Source organism: Montipora foliosa, chromosome 10 (genome assembly GCF_036669935.1).
Source record: "Montipora foliosa isolate CH-2021 chromosome 10, ASM3666993v2, whole genome shotgun sequence".
NCBI classification, from domain to species: domain Eukaryota; kingdom Metazoa; phylum Cnidaria; class Anthozoa; order Scleractinia; family Acroporidae; genus Montipora; species Montipora foliosa.
Window position 1 is genome coordinate 14,932,544 of NC_090878.1, and position 468 is coordinate 14,933,011.

Here is a 468-nt window from a genome sequence, read left to right on the forward strand (position 1 = left end):
AAGAGAGGGGACCCATATATAGTGTGACAAGCCAGATATCTCCTGGGTGAAAGGAAAAGTTTTTGCATTAGGCGTTTGCTTCGCAGCAGACAGAAATGTAATGCTTCGTTCCAACTACAATGAGAGGATCACGAAAATAAAGAATGTGATCGAATTGTGGCAGTTCAGAAGGCTTACTTTAATTGGCAAAATAACTCTCATTAAAAGTCTTCTGTTTTCCCAACTTGTCTATGTTCTAACACCTCTACCCACCTCCACGGACAATGAGCGACAAAAGTGTTGAGACACTTGGCAGTAAAATTCGATTTTCTGCGTCTTGGATACATTTCCCCCCCCCCTTTCGCTTCCCCCAAAACAATGTTGATTTTTCTAGTATTTCTTCGACTGCACAGACCACAGCGCATACAAATCCGGGGGCCGGAGGTATCAGAGATTAACGCTAGACGCAAATAAAATAGGACAAATGCT